Source organism: Arachis duranensis, chromosome 10 (assembly GCF_000817695.3).
Source record: "Arachis duranensis cultivar V14167 chromosome 10, aradu.V14167.gnm2.J7QH, whole genome shotgun sequence".
Classification (NCBI taxonomy): Eukaryota; Viridiplantae; Streptophyta; class Magnoliopsida; order Fabales; family Fabaceae; genus Arachis; species Arachis duranensis.
This window is the reverse complement of record NC_029781.3, coordinates 8,331,271-8,331,520: the sequence shown is the minus strand read 5'-3', so window position 1 is coordinate 8,331,520 and position 250 is coordinate 8,331,271.

Below are 250 nucleotides of genomic sequence, written 5' to 3'. Positions count from 1 at the left end.
ATTAGCAGGTGGTGGTAATTTTTCAATTACCTCTACCTTTGCCTTATCCACCTCTATTCCCTTGCTTGAAATTTTGTGTCCAAGGACAATTTCTTTAGTCACCATAAAGTGACATTTCTCCCAGTTTAAAACCAGGTTAGTTTCTTGGCATCTTTTCAAGACAAGTGCTAGGTGATTAAGACAGGAGCTGAATGAGTCTCCATATACTGAAAAGTCATCCATGAAGACTTCCAAAAATTTCTCTACCATA